Source organism: Heterodontus francisci, chromosome 26 (assembly GCF_036365525.1).
Source record: "Heterodontus francisci isolate sHetFra1 chromosome 26, sHetFra1.hap1, whole genome shotgun sequence".
Lineage (NCBI taxonomy): Eukaryota > Metazoa > Chordata > Chondrichthyes > Heterodontiformes > Heterodontidae > Heterodontus > Heterodontus francisci.
Window position 1 is genome coordinate 51834179 of NC_090396.1, and position 21209 is coordinate 51855387.

General features: G+C 45.3%; 1 long non-coding RNA gene across 1 annotated transcript in view; it reads right to left on the bottom strand.

Annotated features, from left to right (window-relative positions):
- LOC137384564 (uncharacterized) overlaps positions 1 to 20594 on the bottom strand; it is a 70743-nt gene extending 50149 nt beyond the window's left edge. Inside the window, exon 1 of the long non-coding RNA XR_010977609.1 lies at positions 20549 to 20594. This is a non-coding gene — a long non-coding RNA (uncharacterized lncRNA). The remainder of the gene's footprint in view (positions 1 to 20548) is intronic.
- Between the last annotated feature and the right edge of the window lie 615 nt (positions 20595 to 21209).

Here is a 21209-nt window from a genome sequence, read left to right on the forward strand (position 1 = left end):
GGCATTGCATTGGTCAAAACCAAGGGAGTGCCCATGCCCCCTACACTTGCTAAACTTGCCTGTTCTTCAGGGCCTCACTCTCCCAGCTTTATCGACTACGTCAACCACCTTTTTGGACATCAAGGGAATCAAGGGATATGGCAATAGGGTGGAAAAGTAGAGTTGAGCTAGAAGATCAGCCATGATCTTATGGTGCAGCAGGCTGAAGGGACTGTATAACCTACTCCTATTTCTTAAGTTCTTTATCGCGAGACCCTCCTTACCACCCACAGTTTCAGCATCACTGTCTCCTAAGCAGAACAGCCTACATTTCACCACAGGGGCTGACACCATAACTGTAGTTGCCACTTACTGGACACCAGCCTACTTGTCCATGCAACCAAATGAATTAACTCACCCACATGCCAGGGAATAAACACCGAAATCATGGCACAGAAACAGGCCTTTCAGCCCAAGTGGTCGATGCTCCACACAAGGCTCCTCACACCTCTCTTCGTCTAACCCTTCAGTCTAACCCATCAGTCACCATAGCTTCAAGGAGCAGGAGAGAAATTTTGAATTAGCTAATTTAACTGGCCACAAAAGACAAGTGGACTGGCTGGCTAGGAGCCCACCCAACAACAGGAGAGGTGATTAGGACAGGCTCAATGCATGGGAGGCTTCAACAGCCTTGGATGTGCTGGAATTTTATCATTGGTATTCAGATGTGCAGAACTTCATGGTGTCCCAGATGAGTCGATTGTACACAGAATGGCAGCTCCAAAACTCTCTGACTAGTGACATGGAACAAACCCCTACAAGCAACGGAACAGACAAAGGCACGGCAGAAATATACAGGTAACATCTTTGTAAGAATTGGCAGCAATTTGTGTGAATACATTTCCTCTTTAATCTCGGCCCACACCTCCTAATCCCTCGTTACAGAACTGCAGGTGTCGGACTAGCTTGTGGGTTGAGGATTTCGGGCTGTGGCCTCACAGCATCTGAAGCCATCCTTAACAGGTTAATGGGTTGGGACGGCGTTTTAAACATTTGTGTGAGATGATGCAGGACAAAGTAAACTCCTGAAAGCTGAATCCTTATTCATCTTGCAAAACACCGTCTGTAAGCTCCAGGGGCTAAACAAGCTTTTAAAAATACTCTTTCAGGTTTTGTCCAAAAAGGATTCATTCTGTTTTGGTGACCTTAGCAACACAGAATTCGTTGCTAGTTCCTTCTTTTATTTTCCACCAGTCTCTGGGTCGAACCAGCTCATATTTCCATATAAAGGCAGCATGTGGCCTTTGTGCCTTTGCACATTTTATTAACTGCAAACAGTGGGGAGGAAACAACAGCACCCAGTACAACCAAAAAAGGGCAATTCCAAGTTGATCTGCTTTGGGTGGAGCAGAAAGAGGGAGGAGTGCAGATCAGGACAGATCAGTGGGCGGACGCAGTAGGAAAGCTTTAAGGGAAGAAAAATCTCATTCATTTTAACCCTTTCTGATAATATAGAAACTTTCAGTACAGCACTGAGGTTAGATTCGGAATCATGCCTGTCATTCTTCATTGCAGGCATTAACTACTGTCACTTTTATTACAGCACTCCTGTACCCTAATAATAACCATTTGACCCCAGGATTTGTGTTTCCACTATGTGGTTAACAATCCCACATCCTTATGCCAGCAGATCAATTTACTGAGAGTGGGGGACAGGATCCAAAGGTCAGCAAGAGAAGGAAGAATTGTACTTTCATCTCAAGCTGTTCTCGGTATAACACAAGCAATAACTGTAAACACACTGTAAGAAATATACTTCTGAGCCTGTTGCACAAAACATAATGGTGAACTTTCACAAAATACTGCAACCCATCTTCTGGTCACTTGACTTTATGAGTTAAACTGAATTGTGCTACAGCAATGACTTCTCTACTGATCTTGAAAATGCAAGTCTTCACAGTTGTTTTGCTGGACCACCTACCACCTGAGAAATGTACACATCTAGGAGAGAGTTGTAATAATGTGCTGTATCAAAGAATATCACTACGTTTGTAGGTGATGTAACCTGAACTGTAAACAACATCTTTTTTTAAGGACAAGGTGCCTTGCTCTCCTCTTCCTTTCCTGAGCCCTCCTCCACCTCAGGCTATGCCTGACCTTGAGGCTAAGCAACACAGCCTGCAAACCCACACATGGCACTTCCGCACAACAATGCGGCTAAGAGCAACAACATGTGCTGGACCAATCACAAGGTCACCTCCTCCGACTACTCCCTTGGCACAGTATCAGATATTATTTAACCCCTCTCATCTATCCTGTAGGAGTAAGAACTTCCAGGCTGTGCAGCCTCAAGTCTAAATCAAAATGATACGATGTGACACGGAATTTAAAAAGACGTATCACTCCACTGTTGTGAACAGTTACCAACTTGTTTCCATTTCATTACTCAATGGAAAGAATTGCTTGCTCTCAGCTCTATGGCAAGCTGACACTTCCATCCTTCCCTCTTTCATTCAGTCAATCAAAGAAAGAAATACATTGCATTTATATAGCATCTTTCACGACCACAGCAAGCTCCCACAAATTTCAATGAAGTAATGACCAGATAATCATTTGATTTTCCAAAGTGACATTTGTAGCTGGACATGTCCAAAAGTTCCCCAATAACTCAGTAAGTAAATGCACTACAAGATGTGATGCTGAGGTATATACAGACCAGGAAGGTTCCAGATTTACTGAGTTATAGCTCCTGGGCTATAAGGGAGAAAACATCACAAGGGCCCCAAGTCCTGATTGCCATTCGGTGACTTCTGCTGTAACGTATCCGCATGCACATCAACTGAGGAGATGGCGGATTTGGCTGTGATGTTTCCCCTGGTAGATTAGTCTAATAATATTCACAGTCTGGTTTCCCACATGAGGAGTGGTCATTGTGTCCCTGGCCCTCATGGAACCACAGTCTAGCATAGGGAGGGAAGAAAAATAAACTGAAAAGGAATTGGATCCACAGAGAAATTCAGATCAATTCCTCGCCATTGGAGCATTACTGCAGACCACAGACAGTTCAATTAAGCTTCTACATTTTACTGTGGTCCTGGAAAGTAACTATCATCAGGACATGGGTAAACTTTTTCTGGAAGTTTGAAGTAAATTTGCCGACATAAAAGCTTTCAGTGACTCTCTGCACATTTAGCCTACAAAATAAATGACTGTTACATATGCCACACCTCTGCTGGAATATTGCCTTTGGCATTGAATCTGCACTGGAACAGATTTTACTGCCTTAAAGCAGTTTCATTTCAGCATTGTGCTGCCAGTAACGTTTTGAAAAGCATTTTGTTCTTTTCCATTGCTGTGAATGGAACTTAGCTGGTGCCCCCTGCTGCTAGATCAGAGTATTGATCATTAGCTGTGCCTGTTTACAGCAACAGATGCAGGATCCCACATTTGGACACTAATGTTTCTGCTCAACCTCAAATCGAAAATTGTACTTCCAGTAGTATGGAGACTTTATTGATTTGACTGCTATCCTGCACTTTATGAAATGGCTTCAACACAGGCAGGTATCTAAAACAGACAATTTAGCAAATTCTATTTTTAAACAAAAGACTTGCATTTATATAGTGCCTTTCATGCCAGGACGTCCCAAAGCACTATGGACCCAATGAAGTACTTTTTTGGAGTATGGTCACCTTGGTACTGTCGGAAACGCAGCAGGCAATTTGCACACACAAGCTCCCACAAATTGCAATGTGATAATGACCAGATAAATCTGTTTTTCAACCAGTCATTCTCAGATATCTCAAGTGCTACCCACTATTGGTGCATTAATTTGGAATACTGGTCTAAGTTTGTTCATTGTAACCAGTCCTTATCACCATGAACGGAATTAGACCAATATGTTTTCATTAAGAAAAATACTCATGGCAGAATCAATGAGAGTTTCAACATCAGTGATGTAATTCAGATTGTTGTAAAACAATGTAACTTATGCATTTTGAAATCTTGTGTACTTGGTTACATGTAACAGACCCATTCACATTAAACTGTACGCTTGGGGAACAAGGTGCAATTGAAACATTTTTGTGAAGGAAATAATTTTTGTGTCAACTGGCACAAGCAAAGCCACATGATTATTTTATTCTAGATCCCAAGGAATCATCGCAAATTCCAGAAACTGTAAGAGCTGCATACAGAAGTATGCAGAGGCACCATACTGCAAGCATTTTCAATTACATAGACGATAGCAATGGACAGCCAACAGGAGGAGAAAAAAGACACAAGTCAAAGAAGTGACCAGTGAAAAGATATTAAGTCAAATAATCATATAAACCTTCAGAGCTAAAAAAAATTGTTCTACTTCACTTAGGCCCTGAATTTCCTGTGTCCTCAGTGCATACATCACTGTAACACACTGTTATTGGATGGAAAAGATTGAAGAAATTTGCACTTCGTTACATTTTTGTATATTTATGCTGTTTTGTGCTAAATGCAGCAGTGTAACTGACTTTGAGGAAATTCAGGGCTTTAGTTCAGCCCAGAGATTTGTTAATTTCACCACTATGCCTCTTACACATTCCTGCACAACAAAGCATTACATTTATTTCTTAATATGAAGAAGTAATTGTTCTGCATTACATCAGCACAGGCACCATGGTCTCCTTCAGTGCTTTATCCTCCCATATACCATTTTTTTTTTTTTAAATTTCCAAAATATACTTTATTCATAAAAATCTGTAAAAATTACATTGCCAAACAGCACCAAAAAATACAAACATTGCAAGGGAGATCAGTTTCCTTCAATACTGTCATGAGTTTCTTCCCAACCCTTCCTTTTCACAATTGTCATGTCAATTACAGTTTTACCTTTACAGCAATTCAGAATATTAACGATACAGTTCGAGGGGTTTCCCATGGATCCAGCCCCTCAGGCAAGCTTGGTGGGGGAACCTTACACTATACCATATCTGCTTGCAGATAATCCCAATGGGTAGAAAGCACAATCTAACAGGGAACAGGTGACATTCCTAGCCTGGGGTTGAGACAAACACAGTAAGGATACAGTAAGGATCTAATGGGCAGTGAGTGATGTCAATGGAGGTCTGAAATGAACTAAACAAGTACAAAACTGGTGAAGATGGTTCAGTACTCAAAGGTTTAGATAAATTTAATTTGCAGCAAAAGCCTTTGTCAGTCCCATACGACGTTCAGATTTATTTATCTCTCATGCAATTGTTATGAAGGTGCTTCTATATTTTTTCTTAAGTATTTTTTGAGGACTCATATTTAAATTGTGGAGATGGATTCATTGGAGAACTGAAGTAATTCCATAGATGGTGGACGTTGTTATTTAAAAGAGGTTGCCAGAAGGACACTTGAGGCCTTGTTTGAAAATAACCTTTACTGGAAAACACCTACCTTAGGCTCAATAAACCTTACCTGTGGATGGACAAACTGGTCAGTGGTAAGTGGTACAAAGGAAAACCACAAAGAAAAAATCTCCAAAAAAGGAACAGGCCACCACCCAAACCAGTGGCAAGAGGAGGCTACCGTCTGAGACAGAATACGGCAGCTCCTCCTCATTGGACGAGGAAGGGCCGGAATGACGGCATCTGCAAAAGAAGCGGCTGAACTCAGAGGAGCTGGAAGATAAAACCCCCCAACTTCATGACACTGGAAGCTGTGATGAAACAGTGCGCCCCAAACGTGCTGACGTTTTATCTGTCCCCAGCGTTACAAAGGATGGGTCCGGTCACATTGCCATCCAGTTGGACTGTGCCATACCACCTATCCTTCGTGGGAAAGTTTCTGCAGGAAAATACCTTTGACCACCAATCCATCAGGCAATGGTCTGCACAGAATGTCCTCAAGGCCTTACAGGAAAAGGAGATGGTGGATCCAGTTGGATGGTTCCCCAAGTAGACTGCCAAAGTCATTTGGCAGAATGCCTCATCACCAAAACTTTCAAACAAGCACCAAGACGTAGCTTGGCTGGTGGTGAGAAGGGCCCTCCCCGTCAGATCCTTCCGGCACGCCCGGTGTCTTGCCACCTCTACATACTGCCCTCGAGGTGGCTGCGGTGGGGAAGAGACAGTTGCCCATCTTCTTCTGGAATGTGCCTTTGCAAAGCAGGTGGAAAGAGATGCAGTGGTTTTTGTCGAGGTTTATCCCAAGCAGCACTGTAACACAGGAATCTGTGCTCTACGGGCTGTTCCCAGGGACGCACACCGAGATAAACATCAACTTCTGCTGGAGGACTATAAATTCAGTGAAAGACACTCTTTGGTCTGCCCGAAACTTGCTGGTCTTCCAGCGCAAAGAGTTGCCCACAACCAAGTGTTGCAGACTGGCACATTCCAAGGTCCAGGACTATGTGCTGAGGGACGCACTAAAGCTTGGGGCAGCCGCAGCAAAGGCTCAATGGGGAAAGACAACTGTGTAAGGTTCTCCCACCAAAGTGAACTGAGGGGCTGGATCCATGGAAAACCCCTTGGGCTGTATACACCAAATATGGGTTTGCTGTAAAATGTCCACGCTATGTAAAATGGAATGGAAGGGTTGTGAGGCAACTCACTCCTGTATCGAAGAAAACTGATTTCCTTTGCACTTTTTGGAATGTCAACTTGGTGCTGTTTTAACTGTTTTATAATGCAGTTTTACAGATTTTTATGAATTAAGTATATTTTTGGGGAAAAAAACCTTACCTGCAGATGGACAAACTGGTCAGTGGCAAGTGGTACAAAGGAAAACCACAAAGAAAAAATCTCCAAAAAAGGAACAAGCCACCACCCAAACCAGCAGCAAGAGGAGGCTACCGTCTGAGACAGACTACGGCAGCTCCTCCTCATTGGACGAGGAAGGGCGGGAACGATGGCACCTGCAAAAGAAAGCGGCAGAACTCAAAGGAGCTGGAAGATAAAGCCCCCCAACTCCAGGGCACTGGAATCTGTGATGGGCCCAGCACACCCCAAACCCAAAGCGCCGAACCCAGCGACATGCCCAGCACATCCCAGCTCCGGGACACCAAAAGCAAAGCCTCTGGTGCACTCCAGCTCTGGGAAGCCGGGAGCAGTGATGTCTTCAAGGAGGAACAGAGGGGAAAGGCACCAACGGCACAGGACAGCCCAAGCCTTGCTGCCTACAAGACCGCACCCCCCCCCCCCCACCCCACCCCATGTCACCCAGCGGAACAAACCCCCATGAGAAACCAGGAGGGGTTTCTGAGCCCAACGAATGTGAAATAGCTTGCATACACTATGGGTATGCAGGAACATACCCAAGGACTAGGACTAGCAAGGACACCTGGTGTGGGAAGCAACACCTAACTTTAAAATGGGTGTAAGGATTGCTTCGATTAATGTGCGTAGTATTAAATCCACTACGCAATGTGTTTCAACCTTGGACTACCTCACCAAGGTCAAAGCCGACCTACTGTTTCTGCAGGAGTGTGGAGTACCGCACCTCAGCACCTACAGGTAATAGTCGTGATGGTGATCCCACAGGCCATCAATCTGGTCAGGGGGAAATGATTCCCGTTCCTCCAGCCTGGGTATTCTGCTGTGGGGAGGTAACTTCACCATCTCCGAAGTTAAGGAGGTGGTAGGCGGCCGCATCCTTGTAGCAGATGTAATGTACAACAATGCGCCGCTCCGGTTGATCAATGTGTGCACCCCGACTCAATGCAGCGAGCAACTGATGGTCCTCCAGCAGCTCCCACTGCTGCTGGCAACATCCAGGCCGGTCATTCTAGTCGGTGGCTTCAACTGCATCATTAACGCAACTGGACGATCCGGCAGGGACAACAGCAAACTGGACGTTACATCCAGATTCCTCATGGAAACAGTAAAAGATGCCAAGCTGCAGCAACCTTGTAGACGGAGCGCAGCATAGATACACCTGGTCAAGACCAGACGGGTCTGCCCATTCCAGGAGCGACTTCCCGTTTGTGTCCTGTGCTTCACAGTCAGATCCACCGATGTCAAGCCGGTGTTCTTCTCCGACCACTGCCTCTTACTGGCTGACTGTCATTTACAGGACAACCAGCGGGTTGGCAGGGGGACATGGAAGCTCAATGCTACACTGCTAACCCCAGAGAACGTTGAGGAACTCAAAAGTGATTATAGAGGTCGAAGAACCGTGAAACCCCTCTTTGAGTCTCTGGTGCACTGGTGGGAGGCGATCAAGGAGAACATCAAGAGGTTCTTTATCTTCAAAGGTGTTCAGAGGGCGAGAGAGAGACAGAGAGAAATGTCCCGACTCCAGAGAAGTATGCAAAATCTTCTCCGGCTGCAGTCGATGGGGGTTGAGGTCAAGGAGGATCTCCAAGAGGTGAAGAGTTAGCAGGCCTCATTCTTTGCCACGGAGACCTCCAAGATCATCTTCTGGTCCAGGGTCCACTCCATTGAGCAGGATGAGACGTGCTTGCGTTACTTCTTCCAAAAGGTACAGAGAGAAAGCTCTGTGATCAGCAGCCTGAAGGAAGAGGATGGCTCGGGAACGTCTTCACAGTCCGACATACTAAGGATTAGCAAATCCTTTTATGCTGGGCTGTATGATGTGAAGCCCACGGACAGCACGGCTTCCCAGTCCTTCCTATCATCTATCACAGAGGTCTTAGATGACAGCATGAGGGAGAGACTGGACAAACCGCTAACTCTGGACATGCTGACAAACACCGTCAGGTCCTTCGAGACGAGTAAAACTCCCAGAAGCGACGGCTTACTGGTTGAGTTATATTCAGCTCTGTGGGACTGGATCGGCCCAGACCTGCAGGAAGTGTACAAGAGTATGCTTCTGGCCAGCAGCATGTCAGAATCCATGAGGAAAGGCATCATCACCCTCATCTACAAGCGGAAGGGGGAGAGGGCAGAAATCAGAAATTGGCGGCCCATCTCACTGCTTAATGTTGACTACAAGATTCTGTCCAAAGTCATCGCCAGTCGAGTCAAGTCTGCTCTGGAGTTGGTGATTCACCCTGACCAGACCTGTACTGTACCCGGCAGGAAGATCTCTGATAGTCTCGCGCGACTCAGGGATACAATCGCCTATGTACGGGACAGGAGGGTGGACACCTGCCTCATCAGCGTGAACCAGGAGAAGGCTTTTGACAGGATATCGCACACCTACATGATGGACATGCTTTTCAAAATGGTGTTTGGGGAGGGAATCTGTAATTGGATCAAACTGCTCTACACAAACATCAGTAGTGCAGTCTCAATCAATGCGTGGGAATCAGAAAGTTTCCTGATCCAATCTGGAGTCAGACAGGTCTGTCCTCTCTTTTCTGTCTCGTTTGTTTGCTGTATCGAACCTTTTACTGAGTCTATTAGGAAGGATGTGGACATAAGAGGGGTGACAATCCCAGGCAGTGGAGGCACTCAGGTTAAAGCCTCTCTGTACATGGGCGGCGTCGCCGTCTTCTACTCGGATCTACTGTCCGTTCGCAGACTAATGTGCATCTGCGACCAGTTCAACCTGGCCTCGGGAGCCAACATTAACCACTGCAAGAGTGAGGCCATGTTCTTTGGGAACTGGGCCGACCGATCCTTTGTGCCCTTCACCGTCAGGTCAGACTACCTGAAGGTGCTGGGGATATGCATGCGCCAAAACCTGAAAGGAGCGAGTAGCCAGGTCACACCATAAACTGAGCATGTGGGAGCAGCAGTCTCTCTCCATTGTGGCTAAGAACCTGGTCATCCGGTGCGAGGCGCTCATGTTGTTGCTGTATGTGGCGCAGGTCTGGCCCAAACCCCACTCCTGCGCCGTGGAGGTCACCCGAGCCATTTTCCGCTTTATCTGGAGATCCAAAATGGACCAGTTCCGGAGGGACACGATGTTCAAACCTGTCGAATGGTTCCCCGAGCAGACCGCCAAAGTCATTTGGCGGAATGCCTCATCACCAGAACTTTCAAACAAGCACCAAGATGTAGCTTGGCTGGTGGTGAGAAGAGCCCTCCTCATCAGATCCTTCCTGCATGCCCAAAGTCTCACCCCCTCCGCACAATGCCCTCGAGGTGGCTGTGGTGGGGAAGAGACGGATGCCCACCTCCTCCTGGCATGTGTCTTTGCAAAGCAGGTGTGGAAAGAGATGCAGTGGTTTTTGTCGAGGTTCATCCCAAGCAGCACTGTAACACAGGAGTCTGTGCTCTACGGGCTGTTCCCAGGGACGCACACCGAGATAAACATCAACTGCTGCCGGAGGACCATTAATTCGGTGAAAGACGCTTTGTTCTGCCCGAAACTTGCTGGTCTTCCTGCGCAAAGAGCTGTCCCCAACCAAGTGCTGCAGACTGGCACATTCCAAGGTCCAGGACTACGTGCTGAGGGATGCACTAAAGCTTGGGGCAGCCGCTGCAAAGGCTCAATGGGGCAAGACCACTCTGTAAGGTCCTCCCACCAAAGCAAACTGAGGGGCTGGACCCTTGGAAAAGACCTCGGGCTGTATACACCAAATATGGGTTTGCTGTAAAATGTACACGGCATGTAAAATGGAATGTAAGGGTTGTGAGGCAACTCACTCCTATATTGAAGAAAACAGATTTCCTTTGTACTTTTTGGAATGTCAACTTGGTGCTGTTTTGAACTGTGTTGTAATGTATTTTTTATAGATTTTTATTAATAAAGTATATTTTGGGGGAAAAAAAGAAATCTTAGTGACCTCGGGAAGACGTTTACAGAGAAGTGACATGTCAAGTTTTAAGAGGGTCAGGAGGTTCTGACTTGCTGCTTGGTTTCTCTTCTTTTGGTTTAGTTGAGGCATGGACAGTGTTTGAAAAACAGTTGAAGATCAGCCTGCTAAGGAAAAAACACCCAGATCATCTTTCCTGCACCTCTCTAAGAGACCCTGAGAGGTCCAGTGTGTCAGCTCCTCGTTCCTCCTGTCTTTGAAAAAACCCTGTGTATTCAGTGTGATAACTGAAACCCTTGATGCAACATTTCTCGAGAAGCTGGAAAAAACCTGCCAGATTAATTCTTGATGACACCTGAAAAGAACTGCTCCAAAAAAGATCCCATGTGTACTCAGAAGCCAGACCAAAAGAGACAACTGACATCTTTCCATATGTTCTTTTTTTCTCTTTAAGAATTTGCAAGTATTTGGCCAAAGTAGTCTTTTTTGTCTTTTTTTTTTGTAACAGACCTCTGCAGAGAGAATTTCTCTATTTTTTTCAGTGTGCGTATGAGTTTGTGTGTGGGGGGCATTTAAAAAAGGAACTTGCATATTTCAATCTGTATATTAATGCTTTGCTTCATTATGGGATAAGTCTTGTTTTTATAATGAAGTGATAATTTTGTCGTTTATTAAAGAAACCTGGTTGGTGTATTTTATTCCGGGATAAAGAGTAGAGTATATGATTGACCGAATTGGGAACTGGGTAAACATTTTTAAAATATATGTTGTGTCGTGTGGAAAAGTGGAACTAGAAAGAACAGTGCACTCCTCCCACCTCGGTCGTAACACAATATAAATTCCATCCATCATCTGAATGTCTCCATTCTTTGTTAGATATTAATTTTTTTTAAATTCCAAATGAAACCCCAAATGTTTATTCATCCGCTACACAGCTGCTGATATCTGGCCAAATGTATCAAATGGAGCTTCAAGGTTAGTGATGTGGTTCAAATTTTCATGAAGCAATCTAACTTATTCGGATATCCTGCAAAAATTAGCTTTTCACGACAAAGCAAATTATTTTCGCTAGGTGAAAACACTTACAATTATTTGAGAAAATAAATTAACTGCATTATTTTCATTATTAACTAGAAAGTACCCACCATCATTCAACAACATGCTTTTTAAATCAGCATTTACAACTGACAAGCAGGAAACCCACCCCTCGACATCCTTCATCAACTGCAAGGCAGTCGGGCAGGAACTGTATAAAAATGCGAGTGTGCGCGGCATTGAAAGTTTAATCACAAAGTGACATTCAGTTCCACAAGAGAACAACAATTTGCATTTATATAGTGTCTTTAAGTAGTAAAACGTCCCAATGAGCTTCGCAGTAGCATGATCAGGCAATAATGGCACCAAAACCAAAGAAGTCGACATTAGAAGAGGTGACCAAACACTTAGGGCCTGATTTTAAGACCCCGCTGGGGTCAGGAATGGAGGCAGGTGAAGACTAAAAATAGCACCACCAGCCTGCAGGCCAGTTGCCTGGCTCCATCTCTGGGCCATCCTCCCGGAGACGGGATGGGGGGAGGGGCAGCAGGGCTACCTGCCTGCACGTGGCGGACAGCCAATTAAACCAATTAAAGGGCCTATCAATGCCTGTTAACGGAGGCTGAGTGGGATTTTCCAGTTTAACTCGCGGCGACAGATTGGGGCGGCCTGGGTTCAGTGCTCCAGGCAGGCCTGGAGGCCCTTCCAGTTTGCCTTTTTTAAATTCGTTCTTGGGATGTGGGCATTGCTGGCTAGGACAGCATTTGTTGCCCATCCCTAATTGTGCTTGAGAAGGTGGTGGCGAGTCGCCTTCTTGAACTGCTGCAGTCCATGTGGGGTAGGTACACCCACAGTGCTATTAGGAGGGGAGTTCCAGGATTTTGACCCAACGACAGTGATGGAACGGCGATATAGATCCAAGTCAGAACGGTGTGTGGCTTGGAGGGGAACTTGCAGGTAGAGGCCTGCTTTATGTCGGGAGAAAGAACCCGACCCGAACCCAACCGAATCACAGTGGACCCGAGCCCCTCAGATTTTGCCCCGAACCCGACCCGACCCGAACCCACCACTACTCGACCCGACCCAACTGTCACTTTTCTTACCTTCCCACTGGGAAGCTCCACCGAGCTGTAGCGCATGCGCGATGACGTCATAGTGACGGTACTTTCTCACCGCGCAGACTCCGTTTCGTCCCGGACTCCCAGCTCAGGTAAGTTTTTTTAATTCCAATACTTACCAGCAGAGCACTTAGCATGTGTGTCTGGCCCAACCCGACTCGACCTGGACTTGGCTTGACCCGACCTGAGTCCGAAAGCTGACCCCGGGAGATGGGCCCAACCCGACCCAAACCCGACACACGCCGTCGGGTCCCGTTGGGTTTGGGCTGGGTAGCAGGCCTCTACTTTCAGGTGGTGGTGTTCCCATAAATCTCCTTCTAGGTGGTGGAGGTTGTGGGTTTGGAAAGTGCTGTCTAACGAGTCTTGGTGCGTTGCTGCAGTGCATCTTGTAGATGGTACACACTGCTGCCACTGTTTATCAGTGGTGGAGGGAGTGAATGTTTGTAGATGGGGTGCCAATCAAGCAGGCTGCTTTGTCCTGGATGGTGTCGAGTGTTGTTGGAGCTGCACCCATTCAGGCAAGTGGAGAGTATTCCATCACACTCCTGACTTGTGCCTTGTAGATGGTGGACAGGCTTTGGGGAGTCAGGAGATGAGTTACTTGCCGCAGGATTCATAGCCTCTGACCTGCTCTTGTAGCCACGGTATTTATATGGCTGATTCATTTCAGTTTCTGGTCAATGGTAATCCCCAGGATGTTGATAGTGGGGGATTCACCTATCATAATGCCATTGAATGTCAAGGGGAGATGGTTAGATTCTCTCTTGTTTGAGATAGTCATTGCCTGGCACTTGTGTGGTGTGCATGTTACTTGTCACTAATCAGCCCAAGCCTGGACATTGTCCAGGTCTTGCTACATTTCTACACGGACTGCTTCAGTATCTGAGGAGTTGCGAATGGTGCTGAACATTGTGCAATCATCAGCCAACATCCCCACTTCTGACCTTATGATTGAAGGAAGGTCATTGATGAAGCAGCTGAAGATGGTTGGGCCAAGGACACTACCCTGAGAAACGCCTGCAGTGATGTCCCGGAGTTGAGATGATTGACCTCCAACAACCACAGCCATCTTCCTTTGCGCTAGGTATGACTCCAGCCAGCGGAGAGTTTTCCCCCGATTCCCGTTGACTCCAGTTTTGCTAGGGCTCCTTGATGCCACACTCAGTCAAATGCTGCCTTGATGTCAAGGCAGTCACTCTCACCTCACCTCTTGAGTTCAGCTCTTTCATCCATTTTTGAACAAGGCTGTAATGAGGTCAGGAGCTGAGTGGCCCTGGCGGAACCCAAACTGAGCGTCACTGAGCAGGTTGTTGCTAAGCAAGTGCTGCTTGATGGCACTATCAACAACACCTTCCATCACTTTACTGATAACTGAGAATAGACTGATTGGACGGTAATTGGCTGGGTTGGATTTGTCCTGTTTTTTGTGTACAGGACATACCTGGGCAATTTTCCGCATTGCCGGTAGCTGCCCATGTTGTAGCTGTACTGGGACAACTTGGCTAGGGGCACGGCAAGTTCTGGAGCACAGGTCTTAAGTACTATTTCTGGAATGTTGTCAGGGCCCAAAGCCTTTGCAGTATTCAGTGCCTTCAGTCGTTTCTTGATATCACGTAGAGTGAATCGAATTGGCTGAAGACTGGCATCTGTAATGATGGGGACTTCAGGAGGAGGCCTGGGTGTATCAGCAGCTGCGGCCGCCCTGTGGACGGGATCCCACCCACACTCCCACAGTGGTGGCCTGGCAGCAAAAGCCATTTTTTATTTAAATTTTTAAAAAATTGGAAAGGGAGCGGCTCTGTTTTGAAGTGCCCTCTCCCTCACTTACCTTCCATTGCATCCTGCTGCTGCTTTCAGGCTAGAAGGCCTCTGATTGACCCTCCAGCTTCAAGAGCCCACCCACCATCCTTAATTGGATGGTGAGCCCACCCTCTGGCCATTAATTGGCCACTCTGGGGAAAATCACAATCAATGACTGTTTCCCACACAGTGCGGCCTTCTGAACCACATTTGAGCCTGATGGCAGGAGCCCACAGGGAAAATCCAGCCCTTAGTCAAAGAGATCGGTTTTAAATATGCTCTTAAAGGAGAACAGAGAGGTGGGAGAGGCAAATAAAATGAGTTATGAGTATGAAAATATTTTATTTCTTCGGGAACCATGGACCTTATTTCCTGTATTTGGTTATATGATTTACAAACAGCAAGAAACAAGCATTACAAAAATTTCATTTTGTTACCTTCAATTGTGTTTAACTGGGTGAAAGTTTATTAGTTGATAAATGAATCCATGTGGATCATGGAGTCTTGTGATCGCTGAGATTGTTTACAGACAGCTGACTGAAAAAAAACCATTGCTCTGTGACCCATAGCCCAGAATCAGCACCATTTTATCTGAGAGGGCAGATTTACCACAGGCTCGGGGTTCAATCTCATGACAAGCCTGAGAATTGTTAAAGTTCATTAAATGAGCTCGACAATGGAAACTTCAGTAACTCTATTTTGTCTCCTGATTTTCTGACCTTTTCACCTTTTTTTGCTGCTATATAAAAGTGAGATGGGTTTTCAGGCCAGAATTTTATTTTGGGCAGGAGGCCCCACCTACTGGTCAAAAGGTTGGGGGTGAGCACGCCTCCTCTGGGCCTGGGAAGCCACGCTGGGATGTTTTGCTTCCCAGACCCTTAGGTGGCCGTAGGCGGGACTTCCAACTCCTTGAGGCAGGAAGTCCCACCAAAGAGCTGGCAGCTCTTAGTCCCAGCAGCACCACTGGGAGCGGTGGCCACTGCTGGGACTACACTCAGCCATCGCAAGCAAGGTGTAGGATGGCCCCGGAATGGAAGTAAGTTTTTGAGGCCTCGCTGGGGTCAATCATCTAGGCGCAAATGAGGCAAGGGGGGGGGGGTTGGTTGTGGTGGGGGGAGGAGTGTTGTGCAGTGGGGGCAGTTAGGGCTTTGGGACCGACCCTCTGTGGGGCGCAGGATGTCCGATCAGGAGGGCCCCCCCCCCACCAGCCCGCAAGGAGGCCGCCAGGTTTTATCTGCCGATGCTCTCGGGGCCTTTGCCGTCTACCTGTGTGGGTAAAAGACCTGCAGCAGTGGGAGGAAACCCTTCGAGTCATTGAGTCATACAGCACAGAAACAGGCCCTTCAGCTCATCGTGTCTGTGCCGGCCATCAAGCACCTAACTATTCTAGTCCCATTTTCCAGCACTTGGCCCATGGTCTTGTACGCTATGGCGTTTCAAGTGCTCATCTAAATACTCCTTAAGTGGCAGTTAATTGGCCACATAAGAGCTTTGATTGGCCTGGGGTCGGCAGGCCATTTCTCGCCACCGCTGCCCTGCATAAAATTGTGGGGGGGCGGCAGGAAGGCGTCTGGAATGACCCCACCCCCACCTCCCACTCAATTTACACCCCTGCCACCAGACCGCTCGTTGGGGGACCGTAAAATTCTGACCTCAGTCTCAGTGGAAGAAAGTTACATTTGTGGATTATACCAAACTAGAAAGGAGCTCAACAGGAGTTGCACCTGGGACGGTCAATAGCAAATGAAGTCCAATAATGGGTAAACACAAAGTATTGTTCATATATGTGAAAAAATAGGAGGCACCTGAACTCCATGCTGGGGCAGAACTTCCCAAAGGGAAGGAAAATGCAGTCCAGAGATGTTTGGTTGACCATCACTCAACAAGTCCAAGCTGTGTCAGACAAGGATTAACAATACAAATAGGATCTACCAAAGAGCTGGCATTGGCAAGATGGCACAAATGGCCTCCCTCTGTGCTGTATCAGTCTCTGATGTTAGGATCTCGGGTTATATTGTCAAATCAAATAAGTTCAAAGCCCTAGGGGGTCATACTGAAGCTGTACAGTGCCCAAGACAATTCACACCTAGAGTATTGTGTACAGTTCTGGTTGTCGTGACATAGGATGATCATCCAGGTCCCGGAGACAGTGCAAACGAGAGCAATGAGGCCAATTCCAGGTGTCAGACAACGAACTGTGAGGAATAACTTGAGAAATTGGGCTACTCAGCGGCAAAAAGAGTTATCTCAGAGGGGGTCTCGTTGCAGTATATAAAATATTTAATGGAATAGAGAAGGTACACCAAAACAATACTTTTGAATCCACACCTACTGGTCTACTTCTGCTCCTAATTTGTATGTTCATATGTTCGTATGTAAATGCTGCAAGACAAGAAAGCACCAGTTGAAGGTTGTGAAATAAAATTTTAAACCAGATGTCCAGAAATATTTCTTTAGGCAGAGGACTACAAACAGTTAAGCAGTTTGCCAGGAAGAGTGCTTGAAGCCAGGATTTCGGATTCAGTTAAGAAAGAACTAAATACTGTTGTGGGATGACAGCAAATTTGGTATTCTAGAACAATGAGAACAAAGAGGCTGAAGAGTTTTCTTCTTTTGATCCGATCTTGTGACTTGTAATCTGTCATCGCTCAAAATCCATAAAGGTGTCATTTCCAACTAGAGCTAATGGATAGTGATCAGAAACCAGAGCTCTGCCTGATTTTCCTCCTCCCAGTTGTAGCAGACCCACACCGAGGTCACCTAGTCAGCATAGATCAGGAGCCCAGGCTCCCTGATCTCTTCAGCTCAATTCCACCCCAGTCAGTGACTTTACCCACTGACCCATTGGAAAACTAAGAGCTATTTGCATTTAAGCATACATTCTGAAGGCAATTCAGCTTCATAGTGTCACATGAAAAGTCTTACTTCACAGGAATTCGTTATATGGATTATGCATACATACCATTCTAGCAATAGTGAAAGCTGACCACCTGCTTCACAAATAGCTGATACCAGCTGCCAAAGAAACTAACAACTTACAGACAGCCCTGACTATAAGTATTATGACATGTGACAACAAGGAAGTAGACTGAAAGTGCAGCAAGACATGGATTTGTCATAACTTTTACTGCTATATTCCATCAAAACCTTAAAGTATGCAAATGAAGTTTGCAGCACTGATGAACTTAAGAATTACTGAGGTAAAGTGCTGAAGACATGAGATTTATTTTCATGAGGAGGTGTTCTGATGTCATTGCCCTCTCTCTTTGAATTTTCGATAATTATTTGGTGCATTTTTACAGAATTTTAGAGTTTGCTGTATTTCTGGCATTGAAGCTAAAAATATTGATACTTGGTAAACTGAAATCTTTTGCAACACATAGGATAATCCCTTGCATTCTATGTCCACAAGACAAAAAAAGCTGGCATCTGCCCCCATCCTGAACAAAAGGGGTAGTAGGGGGAGCGGAGGGTACTTGGATTAAGGATATGCTGATGGGAACTATTGGAAAGAAATTATTTCTATTCTTAAGCTGCTTCAGGACGGACAATGTCCCTCAATATCACTGAAACAAAATTTTAGAACTAAATTCTGCCTTGCTTTTCCTCCTTTAGATGATCAACTTTACTCATTGATCCAACAGAGAAGGAAAATCTATTTTTCATTAAATTTACAACTTTGATGCATTTCAAACATTTTCTGTTTTTGAAACCATAAAAGGTGATGTTGTTGATAATTGCACCAAATGCTAATATGTTCATAGGACATTCCTCTGTTATCTTAACGCAGCAGCTAACCTATTTAAAATAAATGATTAACATCTTTGTTAAAATATCAGACAGAAGAATGTCATAACACAACACATTAAGCATTCATTCCCTATTACCACTAATGGTCACTTCAAGCTTATATTGCTCTTTCAAACCTCTGGAAAGTGGTTTACTTTCTTGTACCAGAAATAAGAATCATTACACACTACAATCAATTACAAAAAACTATTGCGCACAGTCTTTCGGGAATAGCAGAGGGAGTTGAATATTGACCTCCTGGGTAGATTTAACTGACTGTTTCCATTCTAGAGTTTGTGATCTGTTATATATTTATTGATTATAAACATTACTCCTCACTTTTCCCCCTGCAAATTGACTAGTCTAATATACTCAGACTGTGCTCCCCCATAGGTTACTGCACAGCACAAAGTGACTTCTACTGTAAACATGTTAACATACAGAATTACAGATCAAACCAAATGCTCCACTCATGCACAAACAGACCAATGGTTCACATCACACATTATCATTGTATACTGTAGTAAAATTCTAAATATAGGAATCTAATTTTTTTTTATTCGTTTGTGGCTTCACTGACTAGGCCAGCATTTGTTGCCCGTCCCCAATTGTCCTTGAACTGAATGGCTTACTAGGCCATTTCAGAGGGCATTTAAGAGTCAACCACATTTCTGTGGGTCTGGAGACACATGTAGGCCAGACCAGGTCAGGATGGCAGATTTCTTTCCTTAAAGGACATTAGTGAACCAGATGGGCTTTTACAACAATCAACAATGGTTTCATGGTCATCGTTAGACTGGCATTAGACTGGCTCTTATTTTAATTCCAGATTTTATTAGAATTCAAATTTCACCATCTGCCATGGCGGGATTCGAACCCATGCCCCCAGAGCATTAGTCTGGGGCTCTGGATTACTCGTCTAGCGACATTACCACTACGCCACCGCCTTCCCATTTCAACAATTGAAATTGTTTACATTAGGGAAAACTCATCACTACTTCCACCTCACTCCCCACTTTATTTCCAAACTCAAGCAATTCCGTACATGCAGGGACAGAAATTAGAATTAGAATTAGAATTAGAACATTACAGCGCAGTACAGGCCCTTCGGCCCTCGATGTTGTGCCGACCATCTGACCTACACTATTCCATTTTCATCCATATGTCTATCCAATGACCACTTAAATGCCCTTAAAGTTGGCGAGTCTACTACTGTCGCAGGCAGGGCGTTCCACGCCCCTACTACTCTCTGAGTAAAGAAACTACCTCTGACATCTGTCCTATATCTTTCACCCCTCAACTTAAAGCTATGTCCCCTCGTGTTTGCCATCATCATCCGAGGAAAAAGACTCTCACTATCCACCCTATCTAACCCTCTGATTATCTTGTATGTCTCTATTAAGTCACCAATGCTCCAACACACCCAGTTAATGTGCTCACATTAAAGGCCTGCTATCCAACCTGAACCCGATGGGACCCGACGACGTGTGTCGGATTCGGGTTGGGTCGGGTCGCTCTTCCAGGTCCGGCTTTCTGGCTCGGGTCGGGTCGGGTCGGGTGGGGCCGGGTCCGGGTTGGACACACAAAGTAAGTATTGCATTTTTCTCTGCTGATAAGTGTTAAAAGTTGAAAAGCCTACCTGAGCTGGGAGACCGGGATGTCAAGGAGGTAAACTCTGAGTCTGCGCAGTGAGCAAGTGAGCGTCTCGATGACGTCATCACCTTCATGCTGCGGCTTCCTGCAGATTCGGAGTTGCAAGGTAAGTAAAGGGAACATTCCGGTGCTCGGGTCGGGTCAGGTCGGGTCGTCTCGGGCTCGGGTCCAATGTGGTTCTGTTGGGTTCGGGTCGGGTTTTTTTTCCCTGACCTGAGCAGGCCTTTAGTTCATATCATCAAAGTATCTCAAAAGGCATCTACTTCTTATAGAAAATAAAGCTTTGCTAACGTAAACAGTCAGGCATGTACCGGAAATCCCCTTTGAAGAAATTTTTTAAAAGCAGTTTTCAACAACTGTATTTTAGTGGCTTATTTGTTGTATATAACATCTTCAGATAAACACCTCATCTTTAAATAAATACACATAAAATACACAATAAATACACATTGCTGTAGTAATGGTTTCGCCTCAAGTTGATACAAAACCAACAGCTGGAGAAATCAACATCTTTGGATTCTCACAGCTTCCAATCCTATCATCTCACCAAATAAAATGTTTCTGCCATCCTCTAGTCTTGCCTTGTAACTGATCTGCTTGGTTGATACAATCTCCAATCATAGCAGAAACAGGCTCATTTTGCTTATGAATTGCTAACAAATGGACACATGGGTTAAAAATGCTGACTATTTAAAATGTTGAAGGTCAACATGTTGTTACACATTAATAATATCAGGGACATGAAAAAATGCCCCCCACCCACATGCACCCAACCCAACTCACAAATATTACACTGAGATTGCCTGTATCGTCTATATAATCTTTGCTGTCTTCACAGAATGGCACATACACTGCATCATTCAATGCACACGCATTTTTCCTGTTCACTATCTATTTGACTGAGAGAAATGCTACAATCAAACTAGAAAATGTAAGCCAACCACCTATCCGAAACTGGACATTTACCCCTCTTTCTCTATTTTATTTTCTAAGATCACACGTGCTTCAATTCATTTCGGAAGCGTCAGCTCTGAGTTCCAGATAAACAAGAGTTTTTATGGTGTAAAGCACTCATCCTAATAACTTGCTACAAAATATCTAACATAGCTTGTTTGCTGAGATACAGCTGTTATGAATGTGTGTGTGATACATATGTACGTGTGTAGAATATGTGTCCAAAACTCTGCTGTCCGTATGCTGACTTGCAC